Here is a 16,759-nt window from a genome sequence, read left to right on the forward strand (position 1 = left end):
AAACATCTGCTATCTGAGCAGCTAACCGATCGCTGCAGCTGTACATAGTATATCGGTAAATAGCCCACCCATTTTTACCTACCTCATCCCCATACTGTTTTTATATATTTACTTTTCTGCTCTTTTGCACAACAATATCTCTACCTGTACATGACCATCTGATCATTTATCACTCCAGTGTTAATCTGCAAAATTGTAATTATTCGCCTACCTCCTCATGCCTTTTGCACACAATGTATATAGACTCTCTTTTTTTTCTACTGTGTTATTGACTTGTTAATTGTTTACTCCATGTGTAACCCTGTGTTGTCTGTTCACACTGCTATGCTTTATCTTGGCCAGGTCGCAGTTGCAAATGAGAACTTGTTCTCAACTAGCCTACCTGGTTAAATAAAGGTGAAATAAAAAATAAATTTAAAAAACTGCCTGTTACTCAGGCCCAGAAGCTAGGTAAAGTTTCTAAAATGATGTATGTGAGTATAACAGAACTGACATGGCAGGTGAAACCCAGAGGACAAACCATCCCCCCCAAAATAATGTTCAGCCTACTTTTATTATAATGTGAAATCCTCCCAGATTGCAGTTCCTAGGGCTTCCACTAGATGTCAACAGTCTTTAGAAAGAGTTTCATGCTGGTTTTTGGAAAAATGAGCCTGTAATTGTAGTTTTTCTAGGTGGCTCCCATTTTGGCTGTAGTGTTTCCAAGCACGTGGAAGAGATCGCGTTCTATGGCATTTTTCTCCGGTAAAGACAATAACGATTCTCCGTTTTAAATTGTATCGTTTGTTTACGTATTAGGGTACCCAAGGTTTGATTGTAAACTGTGTTCGATTTGTTTGGAAAAGTCTATTAGTAACGTTTGGGATTCATTTTGTATGCATTTTGATGGAGGGAAACTGGATGGATTATTGACTGAAGCGCGTCAGCTAAACTGAGTATTTATGGATATAAAGTAGGACATTATCGATCAAAAGAACCATTTGTGATGTATCTGGGACCTTTTGGAGTGCCAACAGAAGAATATCATCAAAGGTAAGGCATTTATTATATCGCTATTTCTGACTTTCATGGCACCTGCCTGGTTGAAATATGTTTTTCATGCTTTTGTATGCGGGGCGCTGTCCTCAGATAATCGCATGGTGTGCTTTCGCCGTATTATGTATTACACTTGCAATTTTATGAAAGTTAAATATTTATAATTCTGTAGTTTGAATTTCGCGCTCTGCAATTTCACCGGATGTTGGCCAGGTGGGACGCTACCGTGCAAATAAGTTAATTTATCATCGAATCACAGTCTACAGACAGATAACACAGGTATAAATACACAGGGGATAGTAGGGAAGATGGGCAACACCTGGAGGGGGATGTAGACAAACACAAGGACAGGTGAAACAGATCAGGTCATGACAGTACCCCCCCACCACCTAGCATTCCAGCTGGGTGGATACCTGGTTGTCTAGGGTGCCGGCGGGGAAAGTCGGCGATGAGACTCACATTGGCCCCCGAGTCGATGAGTACCTGGAGAGACTTGGACTGGTCGCCCCACAGCAGGGCGGCATAGAGAGGGGGGCGAGTAACAGGAGAAGAACAATTATCTTTCAGACCCACCAGTGTACTCATGCCAATGAATGAGCTAGTTCTCTTGAAGGGACAGGTAGACACAAAATGACTGGCAGTACCACAATACAGACAACTCTGGGTCTCAAGTCTGCGTACGCGTTCGGCCGGAGACAGCCTAGCCCTGCGGAGCAGCATCGGCTCGGGAAGAGATGATTCGGCAGTCTCCAGGGGTTCTTGGAACGACACGCGTAAGCACGGATCCTTTCGGGGACGCCCGGAGTTTATCAGCTGCAAGGTGGAATCCCTGCGTGAGTGATTGGGACCACAATCAAACCTCTTCTTCCTCCTACGTTCCTGTAGCCGACCTTCGATTCGGATGGTTACAGATGAGTGAGTCGACATCCGTCAGTAGTTCTTGGGCTACCAGTCCATCCTTTACCTCCTCCGATAATCCATGCAGGAACATGTCGAACAGCGCTTCCGGGTTCCAGGTAACACTCCGCTGCTAGCATGCGGAACTCCACCATATAATCTGCCACACTTAGGGTGTCCTGCCGAAGCTGGAGTAACTTCCGGGCAGCCTCTCTCCTGGACACCAGAACCTCGAACACTTTTCTCACTTCCACCACGAATACCTCCAGACTGAGGCAGACAGCAGATTGTTTCTCCCACACGAGTACCCTCCGGGACATCAGTGTAATAATATACACTATCTTCGAGCGGTCCGAAGGTAACGAAGAAGGCTGCAGACTGGGGTGACGGCGCTGCTACCCGGCCAGGTTATGGAGGGGCTGGGAGGTTACCGTTGTGGTTGGCTACCTAGAAGGCAACCCATGGACTTGCTGCCGCAAAATGTCCAATGCTTGGTCGTGACATTAGGCCGTGGCCACTCCCTGATTATCTGTTTAGCTAATAGGGAGTCGATAATCTCTTGTACCTCTGCGTAAACTGCAAGATGAATTTTGCTTTCTCTCACAAACATAGGAGCTGCTCCGGGTGGCGTAGGAATACACACCACATGCATACCTTTAACAGTGCAATCCAGCGAGTCCGTAAACCAGATATCACGTTAAACAATTCCCTTAACTGATGTCATTCAGTGTCATTGACTAGTGTGTCAGCCTCTGACTGTTCTGTAGCACCTCTGCGTGGAAAACAGGATGTGGTTTGGCTACATCGTACAGGTCTTCATCGGCTGGTGACGGCATGTCAATGGTGGGGGAATCATCTACTGTTACCTCACAAGAGTGTACCTCACATGCAGGAGGAGATGCGGTATCATTCTCTGTGACTATGAAGTATATTAACAGGTTTTTGTCAGAATCGACATCCAGCCTGAACATTGATGTGTCGTCAGGTGGCAATACTGGAATTACTGTGATTGCTTTTGACGGACAAGTAAAACGCGTACCACCCTCGCCACATAGGTTTTGGGAGGACGGAGATGCCCAATCACGAGGACAACAAGTTCAAAATCATGGAAGGAGTAATCAATCAATGTTCCTAGCTGAGTGTGCCAAGGAATGGATATGTCCGATTGAGTCAGAATAGGTACCAGGAGGTAAGTGAATCTAGCATTTTGTTCCATCAGTGGGTTACCATTGATAGTTAGCCCCAAGTCGAATAGTCGCAAAGAGTTTTGGAAGAACGCAGTGGTGCCATCCATCTGGGAGCCGGGCGCCAGTTTCAGTTTTACAGAAACCTTTGTGGTTCTTGGCTGAATCACCATGGCGGACTCAGTTATCACCTTGCATGCTTCAGGAATAGTCTGCCCGGATCCCATTCGCATTCAGGTTGAAAGACAAGGCATGTTGGTCTGGCTGTGCCAAGGACCAAAGAACTTAGTGTATGGTATCGACTCTATAAGGGCGATTCGCGACACTTCTTTGGTTCCAATGCGGAGTGATAGTGCACACACCCCTATAACGATTAGTGTTGCCTGGGGAGTAGTTCCCAGTGGAAATCTTAATGTTTTCGGGAAACAAAGGGACGGCAGTTGACCGTTTTCTAAATTGCGTTGGACATTTCCAAACTGATTGCAGATTTTTCTGACCAGGTTGCCAGTATGGCATCCTCAACCATAGTGCTGTTTAGGCACACGCCACCTATCAGAGGAAGGTGCTGTGTCGGCTGGTAAATCACCCAAGCCACACAAGAAAACCTCATGTTAAGTTAAGTTCCGAGTTGAATTTGTGAGCTTGTCATTTGCCACCAATGGCGGACTCATGACCAAGTTTACCGGGGTTGCATCAGTTGCTGATGTCAAACCCTGTCGATGCACAATGTATGGCATGTAGCCTTTGAAAAATGTGGTGAAATCAACATAGCTGGCATAGTTATTTGTGACCACACTTGATTGGTTTTCCAATACATTAGTGGTACCAAGGTGGTACCACTAATGTGGTACTCCATGGACTTTACAGTGTCCCAGAACTTTTTTGAATTTGTGTTGCAGGAAGCAAATGTCTGCTTGAAAAAGCTAGCCTTGGCTTTCTAACTGCCTGTGTATATTGGTTTCTAGCTTCCCTGAAAATGTGCACATCACAGGGGCTGTTCGATGCTAATGCAGAACGCCATATGATCTTGGTTGAAAACAGCAGAGGTGTATTTAGAGGGCAAGTTAATCAGGCAACCATTTACTCAGTAACCTGGGGCACCATGGGAAAGTTGGTTCATTGAGTTACCGTTTCCCAAATTAACTCAAAGATGATCAGAATATTAATTTCATAACAGTCGCTAATTAATACATTTCCTCTTAAGTCTCATTCTGAACGTCGCATAATTCGTAAATCTGCGCAAACCCGGGTCTCACTAAATCATTCCATACCACACCAATTTAGTTGATTTATTTATTTACTAAACAAGCCGAGTGATAACATAAGATATACAAACAGTCTTGGTTATTGGTTAGAACTTCATACGTTGGCAAACAGGTCCCTAGCGGACCTACACAATTTGACACTTGTCACACAAAATTGAGATTTAAAGAAAAAGATATAGAGAGAGAAAAAGTGCACAAGATAAAAGCACACATGGATACATTTATAAACTATGCTTAGTTTAGCCCTGACACTTTGCCCCGAACTGCCACTCTTATGGGTCAGAATTATAATGAATGTAGGTCTCCGTTCGGTATCTCTTGGACCAAGTTCCGCTCAGTGGAAAAGGTTTGGCTGACAAATTTTCTTTCAATGGCAGGGTCTCCTTCGTTACCGGGTATAATTCTCTGACTGTCCACATGATGTCACACTTTCCTTTCTCTTGTTTTCTGTTCCTTGTAGATATTCTGAGAGTAGTCATATCAGAAGGCTAATCAGCTATGTCGACCCTCCCAGCTTGGGTAGGAGGGCCGTGTAGACAACCGACGATTTGAAGAGAATAACTGTCTGGTTCTTGAATACACCTCCTTAGTAATCAACCATAGCCTTGATTGTTAAGAGGTTCCTTTGACCTCATGTTGCGTTTGTTGGGTCGCAACTATTTTAGATCAAGCTATGGTCCCTTTTAGTCTGTATGTAAATTCTTAACTCACAGGTTTTATACCGTCAGGTCACAAAGGGGCGTTTCCGTCTTCATGGCATACTCTCTGGGTTCCCTGGGGGCGTAGCTCGTTACAAGGCAAGGTTCAGGATTTTACCCTGATCTAGTTTAGACAACTAAATTCACAGTTCATCTTTACAAAAAAAATATCTTTGATCTGGATATTTTCTACCAAATGCACAGTATGTAAACATCATGTACATATTATGAAAACTCTTCAAGTTAATGTTTTCGTTACAACGTCATTTAACTTTTAATTATAATAATAACGACATTCATTTTCATATTACATCTATCATTGTTACCACTATTTTGGCCGATTACATATATTGTCCCAAAGTCCATTTATTGCATATTACAGTTCTGAGGTAGATTCTCCATAAGGCCCACACAAAGACATTCCAGTCCCAAACACTAACAGGACCAAGGATTTGTCTTCTGCCTTCAGATTCAATGGGTCAGATTCAGATTTCAAATTTCAATGGGTGTGAGGTGTCATAACATTCTTCTATACCTCTCCCCCTGTGCGGGAGTGGGGGATGCCTCTGTTGAACTGCAATCTGCGGCAACCTGATCCTCACAGGCCAGGCATGACACCAGCCAAACCCTAACCCGGGCCAATTGTGCACCGCCCTATGGGACTCCCAGTCCAGGCCGGTTGGGATACAGCCTAGAATCAAACCAGGGTCTGTAATGACGCCTCTAGCACTGAGATGCTGCACCACTCAGGAGCCCCCAGGCTAATATTCTAAGCTAATACAAAAGTATGTTATTCAAAACTATTATTATTATTCAAACTATTATTCTAGAATGTAGGAAATAGTAAAAATAAAGAAAAACCCTTGAATGAGTAGGTGTTCTAAAACCTTTGACTGGTCGTGTATACTGCTCTGCTAACTAGCTAGCTGAAGTGTAATCAGTGGATAGCTAAGACAGAGAAAGGGGATGTAAGAAGTCATCATGGATTGGGCGCAGGACTCTTGCTGGTGAACAGTAGTTGACAGTGTTGGCTACAGATGACATGCAGGAGCTTCCTGCAGGAATTTGTAGTCTTGCTTGAGGTCTTCACTGTTGCTTCTCTGCTGCTTAGCATTTCACGTTTTTGATAGTAGTAGACACATCACGAACATGGACTGGACTCGTACAGTATGTGTTCCAAGACTAGTCTGAAGGTAACCCGGTACAGGTTTCAAAATCGAATGGAAGTATGGGAGAAGTTCTGTGCCAACAAAGGGGTTAAACATGTGTACAAAAAATAAATAAATATTTGCTGCGCTGTCTTATATCTCCTAGATATAGGAGAGACACTTCAAAACCGTATTATTTTTTGACTGTTTGTTTTGCAATGTCTTTCTATGGGCTATAAGAGGTAAAGGCAAATTCAATATGTTATCCCAAAAATGTGTTGTACTTACAATGGTTCTAAAATTCCAAATCAAATAGCTAAGTGATCCATGGTATGACCATGTTATGTATTCCATTTTCAATTCTAAATTCTCAATGGCAACCAAACTACATCCATAACCCCTGTTCTAGTCAATAACATTTATTTTACACGAATCCTATGAATAAACAGTTTCTCAACAATAAAGCACGTACATTTTCTAAGATTTTGTATTCACTTCTATTTTCTATTCTAAATACTCATTGACAATCAAACCACTTCCATTCTCCCTTTATAAAAGACATGCCCAAGGGACAAGCATAAATCAAGCAAGACTGTTTCTGACCTCTGAAATCCCTGCAGTCAAAGTTACGCATTAGGACCTGTGTGGCTGTCTAACCCAAGAAGTCATCCCCTTGTCACTCATGGTCTCGCCATCTCTACTGATGTATGTGAAGGCTTTTCATACGAATAGCAACACAGGCTAAAAACACAGGCAACACTTGAGCTAATCTTGTCCTCTGACACTTCTTAATAAACACAGGGCAGCTTTGTTTTTTTTTAAATTAGCATTGTTATTAATATTTTTTTATCATTTCCCAGGTATAGCCTCACTTTAGGATAAATTAAGACTTACAGTATACTTGCAGAGATGCCTGTTGTCATGTAACTGGGCAGAGGTGCATTGTCCAGAGTCATACCTGCAACCAATCAGAACACACAAACAATTAATTCAAACAGACCAATAAGCTCAGGGTTTCTAATGACATGATTACTGCAATTTACGTAATAGAGGAAGGTATGACTCTGAAGAATTCCCCACAGTTTATGAACAATTGATACACAAAACATGACCCCATTTTTGTTATAATTTCGGCAGTTATTATGCTTGAGTTCAAAACTCTGTTAAATGAAATCGCACTAAACTCATTCTTCCAAAAAAAGATTAACGACGAAAATACTATCGGGATAGCATTTAGTCCACAACACCACAATACACCCCAATATTTATCCCATTTGGCTATCGCTACACTGCTTAAAGACAATTCTGTGTCATTGTTATTCACATGGTGTCTGTCAGATCTATCTCTGTGATGTCCTTTTGAGAGAAGCCAGTGACCTTTGTGCAGGTGCATCTTCATTTGTTGTATGTCTCTCAGTATCTCCTTTGTAAAGGTCACCTTGGCTGAATGAAAAGGTGCTGCATTATAGTTCTCTACTAATGCAGAACTTAGTTTCAATTTCTGGTATATGTTCATCCCAGTCCACATTAACAATAGATATCCCTATACATTCTATTTTAACTTCATGGTTATAATTTTATAACCAGTTTAACTTTGAACAATTTAGAGTCTGATTACCTATTCATAATCCACACCAGTGGACAAGAGGCCTGCATGACATTCAATACTCCTAGAATATGCCTTTTAAAAGGACTGTCTTATAATGCTGTATATAAAGTACAAACGTTTGTAAAGTATGCCATTTGTGGTAGTAAATTCAAGTTCTTCCTTCCAGCACATTTATTTTTATCCAGAGCCTAAAAGGGTTATTCACCTGTCCCCATATGATAATTCTTTGATGAACCCTTTTAGGTTCCAGGGAGAACCCTTTCCACAGAGAGTCCTACCTGGAACCAATAAGGGTTTTCCTATGGCGACAGACAAATATCCCTTTTGGAACCCTTTTTTCGAAGAGTGTAGTTTGACATCAACTTAAGAGGAGGCAGACATCTATATGGTAGGACTATATCCATATACTGTATGTTACGTTGCCCTTCATACATTTTTTCCCGCTGGAGTACCAGCCCCTGTGTACATTTTGTTGTTTAGCTTTAGTTTGCAGTGACATTTATTTAAGATTGTGTGCAAGATGTGATCAAAGAAACCTGTTTTTCACATTTGGCGTGGTACCGGCAGGATCCCGGCATCCCACACAGACTGGTTTAGGTTTTCTAGAACGTCTGGTTACATTTTTGGTGGGCGGGTCTTCAACCATTTAAAGGGGGGTTAATGTCACTTTGCCCTCCCTTATAAACTCTGTCAACTGCGTTTATTTTCAACAAACTTAACATGTGTAAATATTTGTATGAACATTTAATTTTTTTTATTTTTATTTTACCTTTATTTAACCAGGTAGGCAAGTTGAGAACAAGTTCTCATTTACAATTGCGACCTGGCCAAGATAAAGCAAAGCAGTTCGACAGATAAAACGACACAGAGTTACACATGGAGTAAAAACAAACATACAGTCAATAATGCAGTATAAACAAGTCTATATACAATGTGAGCAAATGAGGTGAGAAGGGAGGTAAAGGCAAAAAAGGCCATGATGGCAAAGTAAATACAATATAGCAAGTAAAATACTGGAATGGTAGTTTTGCAATGGAAGAATGTGCAAAGTAGAAATAAAAAATAATGGGGTGCAAAGGAGCAAAATAAATAAATAAATTAAAATTAAATACAGTTGGGAAAGAGGTAGTTGTTTGGGCTAAATTATAGGTGGGCTATGTACAGGTGCAGTAATCTGTGAGCTGCTCTGACAGTTGGTGCTTAAAGCTAGTGAGGGAGATAAGTGTTTCCAGTTTCAGAGATTTTTGTAGTTCGTTCCAGTCATTGGCAGCAGAGAACTGGAAGGAGAGGCGGCCAAAGAAAGAATTGGTTTTGGGGGTGACTAGAGAGATATACCTGCTGGAGCGTGTGCTACAGGTGGGAGATGCTATGGTGACCAGCGAGCTGAGATAAGGGGGGACTTTACCTAGCAGGGTCTTGTAGATGACATGGAGCCAGTGGGTTTGGCGACGAGTATGAAGCGAGGGCCAGCCAACGAGAGCGTACAGGTCGCAATGGTGGGTAGTATATGGGGCTTTGGTGATAAAACGGATTGCACTGTGATAGACTGCATCCAATTTGTTGAGTAGGGTATTGGAGGCTATTTTGTAAATGACATCGCCAAAGTCGAGGATTGGTAGGATGGTCAGTTTTACAAGGGTATGTTTGGCAGCATGAGTGAAGGATGCTTTGTTGCGAAATAGGAAGCCAATTCTAGATTTAACTTTGGATTGCAGATGTTTGATATGGGTCTGGAAGGAGAGTTTACAGTCTAACCAGACACCTAAGTATTTGTAGTTGTCCACGTATTCTAAGTCAGAGCCGTCCAGAGTAGTGATGTTGGACAGGCGGGTAGGTGCAGGTAGCGATCGGTTGAAGAGCATGCATTTAGTTTTACTTGTATTTAAGAGCAATTGGAGGCCACGGAAGGAGAGTTGTATGGCATTGAAGCTTGCCTGGAGGGTTGTTAACACAGTGTCCAAAGAAGGGCCGGAAGTATACAGAATGGTGTCGTCTGCGTAGAGGTGGATCAGGGACTCACCAGCAGCAAGAGCGACCTCATTGATGTATACAGAGAAGAGAGTCGGTCCAAGAATTGAACCCTGTGGCACCCCCATAGAGACTGCCAGAGGTCCGGACAGCAGACCCTCCGATTTGACACACTGAACTCTATCAGAGAAGTAGTTGGTGAACCAGGCGAGGCAATCATTTGAGAAACCAAGGCTGTCGAGTCTGCCGATGAGGATATGGTGATTGACAGAGTCGAAAGCCTTGGCCAGATCAATGAATACGGCTGCACAGTAATGTTTCTTATCGATGGCGGTTAAGATATCGTTTAGGACCTTGAGCGTGGCTGAGGTGCACCCATGACCAGCTCTGAAACCGGATTGCATAGCAGAGAAGGTATGGTGAGATTCGAAATGGTCGGTAATCTGTTTGTTGACTTGGCTTTCGAAGACCTTAGAAAGGCACGGTAGGATAGATATAGGTCTGTAGCAGTTTGGGTCAAGAGTGTCCCCCCCTTTGAAGAGGGGGATGACCGCAGCTGCTTTCCAATCTTTGGGAATCTCAGACGACACGAAAGAGAGGTTGAACAGGCTAGTAATAGGGGTGGCAACAATTTCGGCAGATAATTTTAGAAAGAAAGGGTCCAGATTGTCTAGCCCGGCTGATTTGTAGGGGTAACAACATTCAACAACTGAGAAATAAACTGAACAAGTTCCACAGACATGTGACTAACAGAAATTGAATAATGTGTCTCTGAACAAAGGGGAGGGATTCAAAATCAAAAGTAACAGTCAGTATCTGGTGTGGCCACCAGCTGCATTAAGTACTGCAGTGCATCTCCTCCTCATGGACTGCAATAGATTTGCCAGTTCTTGCTGTGAGATGTTATCAAACTCTCCCACCAAGGCACCTGCAAGTTCCCAGACATTTCTCGGGGGAATGGTGCTAGCCCTCACCCTCCGATCGTGTTCAATGGGATTGAGATCCGGGCTCTTCGCTGGCCATGGCAGAACACTGATATTCCTGTCTTGCAGGAAATCACGCACAGAAGGAGCAGTATGGCTGGTGGCATTGTCATGCTGGAGGGTCATGTCAGGATGAGCCTGCAGGAAGGGTACCACATGAGGAAGGAGGATGTCTTCCCTGTAATGCACAGTGTTGAGAATGCCTGCAATGGCAACAAGCTCAGTCCGATGATGCTGTGACACACCGCACCAGACCATGATGGACCTTCCACATACAAATCGATCCAGCTCCAGTGTACAGGCCTCGGTGTAACGCTAATTTATTCGACGATAAACGCGAATCTGACCGTCACCCTTGGTGAGACAAAACCATCACTTGTCAGTGAAGATAACTTTTTGCCAGTCCTGTCTGGTCCAGCGACGGTGGGTTTGTGCCCATAGGAGACGTTGCCGGTGATGTCTGGTGAGGACCTGCCTTACAACAGCCCTACAAGCCCTCAGTCCAGCCTCTCTCAGCCTATTGCGGACAGTCTGAGCACTGATGGAGGGATTGTGCTTTCCTGGTGTGACTTGGGCAGTTGTTGCCATCCTGTACCTGTCCCGCAGGTGTGATGTTCAGATGTACCGATCCTGTGCAGGTGTTGTTACACGTGGTCTGCCACTGCAAGGACGATCAGCTGTTCGTCCTGTTTCCCTGTAGCGCTGTCTTAAGCGTCTCACAGTACGGACATTGCAATGTATTGCCCTGGTCACATCTGTAGTCCTCATGCCTCCTTGCAGCATGCCTAAGGCACGTTCACGCAGATGAGCAGGGACCCAGGGAATCTTTCTTTTGGTGTTTTTCAGAGTCAGTAGAAATGCCTCTTTAGTGTCCTAAGTTTTTATAACTGTGACCTTATTAATTGCCTACCGTCTGTAAGCTGTCAGTGTCTAAACGATCGTTCTACAGGTGCATGTTCATTAATGGTTTATGGTTTATTGAACAAGCATGGCAAACAGTGTTTAACATTGCTTAAAAGTAGAAACTCAGAGCTACAAAATGGTATATCATACACTGCATTTTTGAGGAACAATGGAAAAGTTATTCTGCTCTGAAAGTTGATGGAACTTGTAAACTCACTTTTGAGAAAATGGCCTTTGAATGAATTGTTACCTACTGGAGAGTTCTCCTTTGTCTACACCCAATCAGCATTGTTCACACCCTCTTCTGCCAACCCCACCGATCTCTTTAAGGATTCACATGTGAGGTCACGTGCTAAACAGTGAGCAGTGTAGTAAAGATTAATCTTAGGTTTTATTACATACAGTCGGAAGGAACTATTTGATATAAGAGCAATGTCAACTCACCAACATTACGACCAGGATACAACTCCCGAAGCGGATCCTCTGTTTGGCCCACCACCCAGGACAATGGATCGCTGCCGGCAACGCAAAACAAAGGCGCCACAGAAGGGGCAGACGAAGCGGTCTACTGGACAGGCTCCGTAGACGGGCACGTCGCGCACCGCTCCCGAGCATACTACTCGCCAATGTCCAGTCTCTTGACAACAAGGTAGACGAAATCCGAGCAAGGGTTGCCTTCCAGAGAGACAGAGACTGTAACGTTCTTTGTTTCATGGAAACATGGCTCACCGATAACAGTTGGTACAGCCACCTGGTTTCTTCACGCATCGCGCCGACAGAAACAAGCATCTCTCTGGTAAGAAGAAGGACGGGGGTGTATGCCTTATGATTAACGAGACGTGTGATCCTAACAACATACAGGAACTCAAGTCCTTTTGTTCACCTGATTTAGAATTCCTCACAATCAAATTCCGACCGCATTATCTACCAAGAGATTTCTCCTCGATCATAATCGTCGATCATAATCACAGTCGTGTATATTCCCCCTGAAAGAACTTAATTTGACTCTATGTAAACTGGAAACCACATATCCTGAGGCTGCATTTATTGTAGCTGGGGATGTTAGACCCTTTACAATGAGCATCTGTGAAGTTATTTGGATTTTTACAAATTATCTTTGAAAGTCAGGGTTGTTTCTTTTTTTGCTGAGTTTGCAATACTTTCCCTTTAGAGTACCAGCCCTTGTGTACATTTTATGGTGTAAGACTCCCACGGTGACACCAGCACGTTTTGAACTTCTAACCCCTTTTAAACATTGTGTTTGAGATACTGACTGCTGGTGCATGGGATTTATCTATATCTTCAGCATCCACTGATACCAACCATTAGACTGTGTAATTAACGGGAGCTGTGCTCGAGCAGTGTTTGTGAGACAAGGGTGGATCCTGAAAATGGTTATTCCCACAATAAACTCTCTAACGTCAGAATGGTTTAAGCTACAAACTATTATGACCCAACTATAAAACGCTGAGACTCCCATGAACATGCATGTACTGTTTTTCCCTATGAAGCTCACAAGCTACAATATTTGTTAGAAGGTAAGAGGTTGTTCCACATAGAAGATCATAGGAAATCTGTAATGCTGTAATAAGCTCACACAGTTGCTGTCACAAACTCCAACCTCCACACACTTGTCACTGACTAGTTGGATATTAATTTCCTACTGAGCAAAACATTTCTGTACTTACAGTATTCTCTTTTTTACCCGTTTTGTGCTTGGCAGACATTATTTTTTCGTTGGTAATGTGAGTTGGCCCAGGTTGGCACACACCTGGGCCTGATTGACTAACGAGCTACCTGAGGGCACTTTTGAAGTTTGGCAGAAATGGATGTTCTGTTCGAAGATGAGAGTATAGGGTGAGTACGAGTGTGCTACAGTCGTGAAGAAAAAAGGAAACAAAATCATTAAAGTTGTGATGGAAACGAAGAAATCCCTAGATTTGTTTATAGTCGGAGTGAGGATTTTGGATCAATGTTACCTGGGTCATTCGTTCAAAATTATAAGGAGCATCATGGAGGCGATGGGTGAGGTGGCGTCAGTGAGAGTCACAAGAGCTGGTCTTATTCAGATTTTTTGTGTGTCCATGGAACAGAAGAAGCATGCTTTGTTCCTCAAACATGATTTAAAAAAAAATGTTTTGTGTATAGATTTCCAAAACAGGGCCCCTTATTTCTGGTAGACCATCATTGTAAATAATAATTTGTTCTTAACTGGCTTCCCAGCCAACACAGTGGATCTGGGCCAATTCCCGCTGAGAGTCGGGGCACTCGGGTGAGAGTCAGACTCGGCCGATGTCATGTGGCCTTTCGGCAGTATTACTTATGGCTAGGATGCGAGGATTGAGCTCGGTCCGATTCCGTTGTGAGTTATCTGGCCCAATTTGGCTGATTGGGTCTACTCTCTGGCAGATGATTTCACGGTCCGCTTTATATAATTAACATTTCATTATTTATTTTTTCATATTTCCTTTTTGTTTGTGATCAAAAATCATTGTATTTAAATGTTAATTGTATTTTAAGAGTCCTATGTAGTCGTATTTATGTATTTTGATACTATGTGCACGGACGGCAGTTGATAAGCATTAAAAACTTTGTGGATGGAGCCTCCCGAGTGGTGCAACGGTCTAAGACACTGCATTGTCGTGCAAACTGCGTTTCTACAGATGCTGGTTCGAGACCCGTGCTGGGTCAGGATACCCATGAGGCGATGCATAATTGGCTCAGCGTCGTCCGAGTTAGGGGAGGGTTTGGCTAGCCGGGATGTCCTTGTCACATCGTGATGTAGGCACTCCTGCACATGCACGCTGACACGGTCACCGTATGGTGTTTCCTCCAACACAAAATGTATTTTTTGTGGATAGGTATAATTTGTATGTATAAAATGTATAATTGTAATTTTGTATACGTTTAATTAAATTAACATCTGGCCACTTCTTGGGGAATTCTGGTAAGATGCCTGCAAATTCAGCTGAATTCCGGTCGACCGAAACGGCCAGATGTTCTTGGGTCGATACTGGGCTGTCATTCCTTTTGATTCCGGGCCGATTCAATCAGTTAGCCCCCGGAAGAGGGCTGCTTCGGGGCCTATTCCTCATTGCTAGCTGGATTGCCCATTTAACTAAAGGATAAATGAAAATATTTTAAAAAACACTTCTGCAAATTATTCTGAATCAAGATAAATGAAGGAATCGGTCATTAATTGAGATATTTTTTGTTTTAAATTAAAATCGCCCCCACAGGCTAATATTTCAGGCAGTCTTTTCAAACATGTCTTACACTAAAATGGCATTATCATTTTCGCAATTTCACAGTATTATTTCAACCTCAGTGTGGAAATATACACTGAGTGTACAAAACATTAGGACTTTCCATGACAGACTGACCAGGTGAAAGCTATGATCCTTATTGATCCCACCTGTTAAATCCACTTCAAAAAGTGTAGATGAAGGGGGAGGGGACACGTAAAAATATTTTTAATCCTTGAGTCAATTGAGACATGGATTTTGTATTTCTAAAGTACCATACAGAGGGTGAATGGGCAAGGGAATTGTATTCAGTATTCAGACCACTTCCCTTTTTCCACATTTAGTTAAATTACAGACGTATTCTGAAATGGATTAAATAAATAAAAAATCCTCATCAATCTACATGCAATTCCCCATGGGGACAAAGTGAAAACACGTTTTTAGAAGTGTCTTTATAAAAGATAAAACACTGATACCTTATTTACATACAGTACCAGTCAAAAGTTTGGACGCCTATTCATTCAAGGGTTTTCCTTAATATTTTCCACATTGTAGAATAATGCTAAAGACATAAAAACTATGAAATAACACATATGGAATCAGGTAGTCACCAAAAAGTGTTAAGCAAATCAAAATATATTTGATATGACATTTTTCAAAGTAGCCACCCTTTGTCTTGATGACAACTTTGCACACTATAGGCATTGTCTCAACCATCTCCACCTGGAATGCTTTTACAACAGTGTTGACGGAGTTCCCACATATGTGTCCCATTTCAGGAAACTGCAGTTGAAGTCGGAAGTGTACAAACACTTATGTTGCAGTAAATAAAACTTGTTTTTCAACCAAATTATAGTTTTGGCAAGTCGGTTAGGACATCTACTTTGTGCATGACAAGTAATTTTTCCAACAATTGTTTACAGACAGATTATTTCACTGTATCACAGTGTGTGAAGTTTATATACAAAGTTGACTGTGCCCTTAAACAGCTTGGAAAATTACAGAAAATTATGTCATGGCTTTAGAAGCTTCTGATAGGCTAATTGACATCATTTGTGTCAATTGGAGGTGTACCTGTGGGTGTATTTCAAGGCCTACCTTCAAACCCCAGTGCCTCTTTGCTTGACATCATGGGAAAATCAAAAGACCTCCACAGGTCTAGTTCATCCTTGGGAGCAATTTCCAAATGCATGAAGGTACCATGTTCATCTGTATAAAAAATAGTACGCATGTATAAAGACCATGGGACCACGCAGCAGTCATAGCTTTCAGGAAGGAGACGCGTTCTATCTGTTAGAGATGAGCGTACTTTGGTACGGAAAGTGCAAATCAATCCCAGAACAGCAGCAAAGGACCTTGTGAAGATGCTGGAGGAAAAAGTATCTATATCCACAGTAAAACAAGTCTTATATCGCCATAACCTGAAAGGCCACTCAGCAAGGAAGAAGCCACTGCTCCAAAACCACCATAAAATAGCCAAACTACGGTTTTAAACTGCACACGTGGATGAGAAAAATAGACCTGTTTGGCCATAATCACCATCATTATGTTTGGAGGAAAAAGGGGGAGGCTTGTAAGCCGAAGAACACCATCCCAACCATGACGCACGGGGGTGGCAGCATCATGTTGTGTGGGTGCTTTGCTGAAGGAGGGACTGGTGCACTTCACAAAATAGATGGCATCATGAGGAGGAAATTATGTGGATATATTGAAGCAACATCTCAAGACATCAGTCAGGAAGTTAAAGCTTGGTGACAAATGTGTCTTCCAACCGGACAATGTCCCGAAGCATACTTCCAAAGTTTTGGAAAAATGGATTAAGGA

Source organism: Oncorhynchus kisutch, linkage group LG15 (assembly GCF_002021735.2).
Source record: "Oncorhynchus kisutch isolate 150728-3 linkage group LG15, Okis_V2, whole genome shotgun sequence".
Lineage (NCBI taxonomy): Eukaryota > Metazoa > Chordata > Actinopteri > Salmoniformes > Salmonidae > Oncorhynchus > Oncorhynchus kisutch.